The sequence below is a fragment of the Micromesistius poutassou genome (genome assembly GCF_964030765.1).
Source record: "Micromesistius poutassou genome assembly, chromosome: 18".
Classification (NCBI taxonomy): Eukaryota; Metazoa; Chordata; class Actinopteri; order Gadiformes; family Gadidae; genus Micromesistius; species Micromesistius poutassou.
In genome coordinates this window covers 12446653-12457974 of record NC_140288.1, presented here as the reverse complement: position 1 = coordinate 12457974, position 11322 = coordinate 12446653, and positions in this window count along the sequence as shown.

Genomic DNA, 11322 nt, shown 5'->3' with positions numbered 1-11322 from the left:
GGCGACGCTACCACCGCCGTCGCCGCCGCCCGCCGCTTCGCTCGACGAAGCCAGCCTATCTGCTTCCTGTCGCCTGGTGGTGCTGAGGGTCCTTCAGCCAACTGCGTCTACGCCTGGAGAGGGAGAGACAGAGAGAGAGAGCGGGGTTTAAAAGCTACCAACACTACGCCAAACATCCCGTGTGTGAAGCAGGCCCCCTGCGGTGAGCAGCAGAATCCAGTTTGGCCCGTCCTGCCATGAGCCTCTCAGGCAGAGAGAGATAAGGAGCAGGAGAGATAAAGAGTCCTGCCGGGTTGAGAGGAGGCCGAGGCAGACGTGAGTCCAGTCACCCCGGGGGGGGGGGGGGGGCGCAGCGCCTGCTCAGCCGCTGCTTTAAGGGAAGCTGATGTGGGGGCGAGGCATGGACACCGAAAGGAGGAGTCATTATCGCCCATTTGTAGCACACAGCTAGTCAGCCAGTGGGACGGTTTATGTCAGGGAGGTCAAACCCTCGGAACAGGAGCTGGTGGACCGGTCGCGGTCGGTTTAAACCACCGAGTCTCATCAAGACTCAAAAAACACTGAGTCAGACCGACTGATGCTGCTACCGTCTGGGAGAGAACCTCGAGGAGGGATGTGCTCAGTGCAGGCTGATGGGCTGGGGAAACTCTTCAACCTCCTCTCAGAATACACTGAATAAAAGCAGTTCTTATGTGGCTTAAGCTGTGTTTTCCTAGTGACTAGGGAAATGCCCAGCCTGTTTACTTCGTCTGACGGGAGCATTAGCATCTCCGCAGGACGGGCCGCTGAGATCAACAGATCAAAGAGCTTTGCATCCCTGGGATGGATGTAAGCTGGTGAAGACGACCACACCTGACCCCCCCCACGCTGAATACTCGTACGCTCACTAACGTGATCCTTATTTATACAAACCGAGTGTGACAAGGCGGCCCCTCTTATTCAACACGGGGCCGCGTGGATGCATCGTTATTCTCCGCAGCGTTTCATTCATCGTCTCCCAAGAGATTTTCCAAGACAGCAAAAAGAAAAACTGCGAGCCGTCTCTCTGCCCAAGGACAGGAAGCGAGTACCCCCTAAAGCGGTACCTGACCTAGATACCACACACACACACACACACACACACACACCCACACTAAAGTGTCAGCAGGGGACCGCTTTAGACTTGGTCTTTGGTGAGAGAACGTTACACATCGTAGTGGATCTATAGGCTTCATAGAGGATGGGATCGAGCCCCTCAGCCCCTCCCCTCTCCTCAGGGAACTCTAAAAAGCGAGCGTGTGCTGGCAGTGAGCACTTCAGAAGAGCTCCAAGAGCTCGTAAAGCGTCATCTACCAAAGTGTGTCTGGAGGTGACAGAGTTCCAGAGGCATTACGTCATAACGGACCCTCAGCATACAGCGGACAGAAGACCACAGCCTCAGTCACCTTCTAGGACCGGTGGCTGACATTAAACATGTGGCGGAGAAATAAAGCATCGAAAATAACCCTACAGTGAAATCATTTTCACAGGCAAAGAAAACCACAAAGCCAAAAAAAATAGGAAGGATTTTTGTGTAGACCGTTGTGATGAAGACTGTGATGAAGACTGTGATGAAGACTGAGTGATGTAGACTGACTGACGTAGACTGAGTGATGAAGACTGATGAAGACTGACTGATGAAGACAGTGATGAAGACGTCTCCTCTGGCGTCTACTCTCCCCTCCCTTCCCCTCCCTGCCCCTCTCTCAACCTCTCCATAAGCAGGTCAGCAGAGGGGCTGGAAGAGGAGACGGAGGAGATGGGGGGGGGGGTGGGTGGTGGGGGTGTGGGTGGTGGGGGGCAGAGGCCAGCGGCCGCTGAATAGAGACGGGGGACGGGGGATGGGGGGGAGTAACTAGAGCCACTATCGCCTCAATAGGACTGGCAGTGCCAGGCTCCACACAGAGGGAGAGACTAAAGGTCCCTTTGAGTAACGTGGTACGAGGAGACACTGCATGGAGCAGAGGGAGTAATCCAAAGCAACCCGCACTGAGTTCAAATGCATGTCATTAAGGAGCAGGTAGGGGTGAGGAGCAGCTAGGGTCAGGAGCAGATGGGGGGGGGGGGGGGGGGGAGGAGCAGGGAGGGACGGAAGCAGGGTGAGGAGCAGGTAGGGGTGGGGGTCACCTTGCTCAGAGAGCAGACAGTGTTGACCAAACCTCAGTCTAACCACTGCACTCTCCTCTGAGATTCTTCAGGGTATTGAAATGAGCGTTCACCAAAGAATTCCTCTCTTGAATAACAGTATCATGGGTGGGGTTGCGTCAGGTTCAGGGACTGGTTCAACAGGCTAGCCATCACACCCGTCCCTGGCAAGGATAAGACGGGTGTGACCGACCGTAGCGGGACAAGGAGGGGGGGGGGGGGGGGACAAACAGGACGGGGCCGTTTGGTGGTTAAACATACTATGGGACATATTATGAAAACAACACTTTTCCTGGGATTCGGGGTGTTGTTTTGTGTCTCTGGTGCTGCCACACACATACAAACTTTGAAATAAGTCCGTACATGCTTTTTTGAGTGAGATACGCATTTCTGAAAGTACCCCGCCTACAGTTACCAAACGAGCGAGTCAGTTTTGGCCCCCCCTCCTACGTAGGAGGGGGGGGGGGCACATTTGAATATTACCACCCACTACCCCACCCCCCTCCAATCAGAGCATAGATAAGATTTTGCGGACCAGCGGACGAGGGCTGAGCGGAGAGATTTTGGAGCTTTTCAGAAGCAGGGAGATTCCGTACAAAAATAGATGGACTGCCTGGCAGCCACGTCGGCGGCAGTCACATCTGCCGGAGCTGCGGAGATAACCCCCACTTCGAGTCTTTACTTGTTGTGGAAGCACCGTCAGACGCAGTCTTTAAGATTCATAATATCATCGAGGCGCACATAGCTTTTGGCCGTGATATTAGATATTTTATTACATAGATACCTATATATATATTATATAATATAATAATAATTATTACAATATAATATAATATAGATATAGAGCACCGGGAATCCGCATAGGGCAACAATCACTTCTCCTGCATGCTGTGGTTCACTCTGACAGCTCATTGGCATTAACACTACAGACACCAGAAACAGCACATTCTGAAGGGACTGGAACAGAGGGGAATAGCGGTAGGCAAGATTTTTTTTATTTACAGCAAACAGCTTCAAAAACATGTTTTCTGGAACTCATATACTATGTTTATTTGTTGGGAAAACACCATAATATGTCACCTTTAAGGCGTTTGACACCCATGGAAACAAGGTTTGAACCCTAATGTCCGTAAAATACCTGAAGGCCTCCCTGAGAATGATTTTCTAACACCGACATTGACACAAATAATGTCCTCTTCAATCACCAACACATGAGATGTGACAAGAATGACAACAATGTCATAGACGTACACACATCAACATTAACGTCACAATCTAAACCGAGGACTACACTGTCAGAGACTCGCTGAGAGGCAGAGCATTCCCTCAGCCCCCACGAGGTACATGAATAAGGTGCTTTACAACCTCTGATGAAATGGTTTTCCTCATCCAACATCAGCATCACTATGAAAAAAAGATTAGACAATTTGAACCTAAAAATAATAATAATAAAAAAAGAACTAAACTGAAAAGTTCAGCTTGTAGATAAAGTGTGACTGTTTAGATGTATAGGAGGCAGGTCTGTAAAAGTTCAGTTCAAAGTCAAAAAACAAGCGACACTATGAAGATCTCTTAAAGTGAAACAAAACTTTACAAACAAAATGACCGGGTTTCAGTCTGCAGCAAAAACGACACGGTTATGCACATATAGAAAGCTCCATCTTATCAAGCAGGATAGATTACTCGTGGAATGAAGTGCTTACAACAACAACTTAACAATTCAATGCCGTATACTGTGACACTGATCAGTGACAGACTTGGCAACACACACACCCCCACACGTGTCCGTTTAATCCCCTTATCTGGACCACCATGCTCGCCTTACCTCGCAACACAGCTGGAGACCGACCCTGGCCAAGGTCCACCACACAGTGGATTTCACACCACCTCACCTAGTTTACACCACATGGTCACTCAGTCTGAGCATCTTTAACACCTGATCCTATAAGAGCCACTCTGACTAATGACCTGAATGTTCACGTTACCTTGTCTTGTCTGGGGGAGAAGTTTTACAGAAAGGGAAACTAAGTGCATATAGATAGAGATAAGGGGTTAGACAGTGAAAGCAGAGACAGGTCATTAAGGAGCAGGTAGGGGGTAGATAGTACAAAGACAGGTCATTAAGGAGCAGGTAGGGGTTAGACAGTACAGAGACAGGTCATTAAGGAGCAGGTAGGGGTTAGACAGTACAGAGACAGGTCATTAAGGAGCAGGTAGGGGTTAGACAGTACAGAGACAGGTCATTAAGGAGCAGGTAGGGGTTAGACAGTGAAAGCAAACAGGTCATTAAAGAGATAGTTCAGGATTTTGGACATCGGGTCTCATTTCCAAGTGAGCCAGTGCGTTATTTATCATTGGAGACCGTTTAACACTTTTCATTCAGTCCTTCTAGTTGCAGAAATTGCTGGTGCTAGGCTAGTGCAACTCGAGGGGAACTGCTAGCCTGCCAATAAAAACAGTTTTACCCACTCCCGACTCGAGGCAAACCAATTATAATGCCCGACTATCGATGTAAATGTCTGTTGATAGAATAGTGTTAGACATAAACTTAGCCTTGCATCGCATTGCATTTAGTTTAGAATCCCTGTAGTTGTGAGTGTGAGATGTACAGCGCAGAACCGGGGATGACATTACAGGGCGGGGCCACAAACTATTTAAAACTTTTGTAAGTGGTTGTGAAAGGAGTTATTGACAGCTACCAACAACAATAAAACCCAAATCTATAACCAATCAGTATTTGTTCTAATCTCTAAATGATACAGGAGCTGCCGTCATTCATAACATCCATGACCATCCATTCATTCATCGGAAACATCCGTCACGACGTTTCTGTGATGACGCACACGAGAGGAGACACTAGAAATCCTCTGTTACGTCATCACAGAGGAATCTTGAAGGATTAATCATGTCAACACATCAACGCCGTGAGTCAGCAGTCACGGTTACAGTTCACCAGGAGGATTGACTCAACCAGGGTTTGGTTTAAAGGAAAGTTTCTAGAGGAGAGGACACAGCGGCCACTGGATCTGGAGACACTGGAGCCACTGAAGATTTTTTACTCCAGTCATGGCCAACTGCCAGGCTATCAACTGTCTCTTTGATGACTCAACGACAAGTTTTATATCAGACTCACTTCTGCAGCCTGGAAAATTTCAGAGAGCGAACGAGTCAGCATGGGGTCTGAGGAGGTGTGGAGGGAGCTGTGAGTGACCCTGGCCTGCTGCAGCCCCCCAGCCGAGCATGACGAGCTCCACGTCACTGTGCAGACCAATTAGAAGAATATCATCAAAATCTGTGTAAAAAAACAGCTATGGTTACCACAACCAAACAACCAATGTTGATTTGAGTACATTATTTAACTTCTCGGTTGAGTTTTAAGGACAACAAGTTTATTTTGAGAGACAGAGAGATAAGCTACTGGGTTGGTAGAACCAGTATTGCTGGAAGGAAACAATTGACGCGCTACATAAAATAAAGAGCAGCCTTTGAGAGTTTGTTGTTCTGCTTCATCAAACAGGTTCCGTTTCCCCTGGGTTGGTTCTGTCTCCCCCGGGTTGGAATTCTGTACCAATTTCATTTTAATGAAGCGTTGAATAACTGCATTGTTTCTTAGCAATGTACTCCACAGACCACCACCAGACTTTCATCACTCTGCAGACCACCTTAAGGAGACACCTCTGTAAGCCTGTGTCCTCCAGCGTCTGAAGCCAGTTCCCCCACTGTGTCACGCTGTCACGCTGGAACCACGCAGGCCAGAGGAGCCGTTGACTTGAACTCTGTGTTCTTTGACATTCGATTGCACAACGCTTCAGTCACAGAAGTCCTGTTGGATGTCATATTCCACGAGTGATGACACCCGGAATGTGGAAGGTGGGGATGGGGCCGTGTGAGTGTGTGAATGTGTGTTCAAGAATGTGGTTCAGGTTCAAAAGGTGTGGTGAATGAGCTGATGCACAACCGTCTTTACACTTCTGGGAACAACATGGACACGCAGTTATAAAGTGATATGACTCCTGGCATCCATCCCCAATCAAACCAGTCAGATTCTTAACAAGTCTAACACACACACACACACACACACACACACACACACACACAATGACTACAGATGATTACAGAAATTAGAATAACCCAAAGAGACATTTCTGCTTGAAACACGTCCTAACTGAGCCTTCTGTCACAGCGGGCTGCACGCCACCCCTACGTCACAGAGACGCCGCTAATTGCCTCTAATTGTCAGAGAGTCTGAGAACCAGAAAGAAAACACGGCGTTTATACACTAAAAACGAACCAATCTCGCCGTAAACGAGGCATCGCTGCTCTGACCCTGGATCGGACCCTGGGTGAAGGCGTACGGCTCCACAACAACAACAACATCTCCTCGCGACTGATTGGCGACTGGTTGCAGCTGTGGTCGCCACAGACGCCGGGTCGGATCTACTGCTTCAACATGTCTCACCATCACAACTACAGGACGGGAAGTCATGCATTCCTCCGTACAGGCGACCCACGCCAGACTACTACTACACACAGCAACCCAACAGCATCCCCCCCCGCTGCGTCTCCTACTCCCGTGTCCTCCTACCTGGAGATGAAGAGCAGCTCCTCGCGGGGGGTCTGGACCGAGAGTCTCCAAAACGTGCGCCTGTCAGTCGCTTGCGGCAGCGTCGCTTTCTCGCTGTACGTGCTCGTGCGTCGGTCTACGTGCTCTTCACCGCTGGCTGGCGCTCCCGTCCGCTGCACCGCGTGTCTGGTTGTCGTCTAGCTTGTGCTGGTTCTCACCTCGGGACTGGTCTAACTAACCCCAGTGACTGGGAGATAACCAGGGGGCGGGACCGACCGACCAATCACAGGTTCAGCAGGTTCTTCTGGTCCAGCGACATCACAACATCCTAATTAATATCTCCTTCATTTATAATCTCTTTAAATGTTCTTCTACAAGCTTTTCCACAAATACTTTTATATTTGAGATTGCTTGAAGCCCAAACATTTTATTATTATTATTATTATTATTATTATTATTATTATTATTATTATTATTATTATCTATCAGTTGTTTCCCTGGAAACTTCGACCCGGACTACTTTCTGGGTGTAAGTCAGTAGGTCTGTATAACACAATAAAAGGACACTCAAGTGTACTCAAAGTGTATTTGAGTGTCTACAAAAGCGCTCTATAGGCCTTTATAAAATCATAAGACGCGCCCAGTTAGTAGAGACATGTATTGAAGCTAGAATACAGTTAATTCCAATCCGTGGAGGCAAATTAAAGAGACCGATAGAAAATAAACGGAACATCATTTTTTTTTTTTAAAGTAGACTTACGACAGCGAGTAGTAGTAGAAGTATGTATGACGACACTATGTAACACCTAAGCCTGTGACATCACACGATGTTCCACCGTGACGATGAACGGGCACGACGCACGGATGACGAGACAACTCCGACGTTACACACGTTTCTTCATCGGCCCTCCACGGACCCTGAGAGGCTGGGGGCCCTACAGGACCCCTGATACTGCCCCCCCCCCCAGGGCCACTGATACTGGGGGCCCTACAGGACCTGATGGGCAAAAATAACCTAACGGACACATTACATTACGAATATAGTCAACTCTGGGCCCAAACGTAACGAACACAACACACCACACATTCAAGAGGGTCAAGATGACCCTCGAGCCCCCCTATCAGTCTGCGGAGAACACTCTGCTACAGCTGGATGGCGAGGACACACATATCACACAGAAAGACAACACAACCCGGAGGCTCAGGGACAAGAGAACCCTCGATAACCCACATAAAGTCTAACACACACACCTGGCTAGGAAAGATACTATAAGTTTCACATGCACCGGATCACGGGGTGGTCTTCTGAAGCAGAACTTCCACGGAGGCGAAGCTCCAGACGACCTCAGCGCTGTTAGGGGACGTAGAATATTCGATCTCTCACGCTTTATGAATCAGTATTACCTTTGCTACTTTACAGACGTTATTACCTCTCCGTCTCATTTCATCTGGTCAAGTAACTACTGTTTTTCCCAACAGACCCCTGAGACTGCCCCCCCCCCCCAGGGTCCCTGAGACTGGGGGCCCTAGTACTGGCCCCCCAGGACCCCTGAGACATGCCACCCGTCCCACAGGGCCCCTGATACTGGACCCCCCCCCCCCCCTCCAGTTTACACCCCAACAGAAAGAAACCAGGCGAGGCTTCGTCTGGTCTCCGCGCCTGGTCTCCGTCTGTTGGGGTGTAAACCGGATAAAGTAGCCTACCGCAGCTCAGCGCTCGGGAGGCCCGTCACAAGGTGTGGTCTCCCTCTCTCCGGAGCATGGCCCGGACGCGTGACGGAAAAAGAGGACACCAGGACCGGTTCAACGAACTCCTCCTCCCTCCTCCACCTCCGTGAATTAACGTAATGACTCCTACTACTACTTTAGTGTTGCGACACGGCGTCAACACACACACACACACACACACACACACACACACACACACACACACACACACACACACACACACACACACACACACACGGTTCCCCGACTAATTTATTATTCATTTATTAATTACTAAACAAGGAGCAGTGCGGTGTGACGTCACGATGCACGCCTCCTCATCTGTTCCACGTTGAGGTTGAGTTTCTTCAGGTTGTACTAGAAGTTCTAGAACGCTAGCGTCTCCAGCAGAACAACGCGATCTGTTACACATGCGTGAGACGGACGGACATGTTTGGTTTCGAGGAATGGCCTTGAGGACTGCTGTAGATCAGCATTCTTACGAGGACGGGGTGATGTCAATCAAAGTTAACGACGCAGCTCCTTCTAACGCCAGGGTCTATTTGCATATAGGGACAATATCCTGAAAGGAATACAAATACGTTGTCGGGGTGGAAGTGGTTAATGGCCCGAGACAAATGGTCCAGTCCCGAATTATGAAGCCAGTCGGTGTGAACTGCGCCCTCTAGCGGACGTCTGATCAAAGGGCATGACGTTACACGCCGCGTTTTACCTTTCGAGTGTACGAGGCGGTGTAACCCGGTTCAACAGCGCCTCCGTGTGGCCGACCACAGGAAGGACGGAATCATACATCAGTGATGTGACAACTGACTCATTCATAGCACCTTGGACAAAGAGTGTAAAGGCAAATTAAATTAGCACATTTTTTGCAACAATGTCTATTATAATCTACTTTTTAATTGACTGCCCTAAATACATTTTAAAATTAGAAGATTTGTCTTAATACAATAAGCAGTTCAATCCCAGAGTCAGAGTGTATTAATTGGGCACATTTAATCAGCAACAGCAGCAACATAAGGGAATACTCATTGATTCATCACGCTGTTGTGTCAATATTTTCTTTTATTTTGACAGCTTTTCAGAATACCATACAAGTAAACCTTTGTTTTCTGTTGAAAAAAGTGTATATATCCATAGTGTTGCATTTTCATAAAAAATAGTTGTTCAGCTCTAGTCTTCGTCGAGTTGTTTGTTTTGAGGATATAATCAAACATGTTTTGTTCTAGTATGCTATTCCTTCAACACTTTATCTACACCTCTTTTTATTGGTTTTGTTCACAGTTCAGGTGTGAAAAAGCAGTGTTGTGCAAAGACCAAGTTTGAATTCCCCCCCCCCCCCAAAATCAACCAAATCCCAACGGAAGTGCTTTTCCTTCTTGTGTGTTTTGTTTACAGAGACTCAGAACTTTCCGTCTCTATCTGCAGAAAACGTCAAAGACAGACCAACGCAAGAACAGAACAGAAACGTAGCAGGAAGGATTCACCCTTCAATGGTTCCCCCATCCTCCCCCAAACCACCGCTTCAGTCTCCACTTGAACACTTTAAGAGAACCCAGTTCCGTACTTTTCTACTGAAGGTAAAGGAATGGGGATGCCACAGTAAAAAACTCCAAACCGATAAATCATAGGTTTACAGCCAACCAGACGATCTGAAAACACGTTCTATACTCAATGAAAAGCTTATACAAAAATACAGAAATTTGTATTTGCCCCATAATTTGGATTACTTTCGACACTCATTTACTCACTCATTTATTTTTTATTCTATTTCAGTTGAGGGTGACTCTGTTTGCGTACATCACCCACAGTTGGATTATGCCTAATGGTGTCTGGATATTGGAATATGTACATCAATATCTTTTTTTCAATGTTATGAACCGTCATAATGTGTTTGTCTCTCTGTAAGCTTAGGACATAATCAAGGGGCCAGTGGCTTCAATATAATTCAACAAACTTGTTTTTCAGACAGGACTCAAACAGAACGCCAATTAACCCCCAGACTAACCCTGTATAAATAAATATACCTGTAATAACTCTGGTGGTCGGAATTTGCATAAGTAATCCGGTGAAGTAAATTATATTTAATTGGTCAATTATTAAATATTCATAACCAATCCCAGTGCTCTGAGTCAATAGTCAATATCATGTAAATTATTTTTTTTCTTACAAATTGTTTAGCAGCCTTTTGTTAAAAACACTCCATTCGTTTAAAGTGTAACCAAACTAAAAAACGAAGTCAATTAACGGGCACGGTCCTATTTTCAAAGTTTGACTGCAACGTTTTTTTGAAAATCACTTCATTTTCCTTAATAAGGAGCTTTTATAGGGCAAACCCAAACTGTCAAGGTGAATATTGTTGTTGGCTCGAATGTACTACAGAAATGTAAGTGCTTCTGTAACTAAGCAACAAGCATCGCACACACGCACGCTACTTTATTAGCTTATAAAGATATTCCCGTTATAGGATTCGAGATCCTTGTATCCTAAACATCATTCTCATCATGTTTCGAACATTTCAGCGGATGTGCAGCATCAATATGGTGTCACACAGGACTCTTAAAGGGCCAACATGTTGCGTCTTTAGGTCAAAACGAGTGCGTTTGGTTACACTTTAAGTGGTGGCTAGTTCGCCTTCTCTAAGGCACTCGCCCCGTAGCAGAACGCCCCCTGGATCATCCAATCACAACCCAGCTAGCGTTCCTGCCTCATGGTTCACCATATACATATATATATATCTATATCTATATATATATATATCTATATATATATAGATATAGATATATATAGGTCTCACAGCTTCACGATGATTTGATCTTTATTTACACAATAATCCTCCTATAGACGTACTCTTCCTGGTATAACATTCC